The following is a 285-nucleotide window of genomic DNA, read 5'->3' as shown; positions in this document are numbered from 1 at the left end:
CTACCCACAGTCCCGCCACAAAGTCTCGCCCTGATGCACGAAGAGGATATTGCACCAAAACTTCTAACTTGAACTAAACAAGAACCAGGATGCAGATTTCTTCCTTACAGGTATCTATTAAATCAGTATAAAAGCACCACTAAGACCGTACCTTTATTTTAACATACTAAATCGTGATGACAGGTTCCCTTTAAAGGGATTTTGTCACCCTGAATCTTCAGGAGCACACTGCTCTCCTGCCTCCCGACTTCCTGCAGCACTCCTCATTGACAGATCAGACCAGCG

Source organism: Phyllobates terribilis, unplaced genomic scaffold (genome assembly GCF_046119375.1).
Source record: "Phyllobates terribilis strain yellow unplaced genomic scaffold, ASM4611937v1 Scaffold_2569__1_contigs__length_123049, whole genome shotgun sequence".
NCBI lineage: Eukaryota > Metazoa > Chordata > Amphibia > Anura > Dendrobatidae > Phyllobates > Phyllobates terribilis.
The sequence above is the reverse complement of the archived record's forward strand: the minus strand, read 5'-3'. Positions refer to the sequence as shown.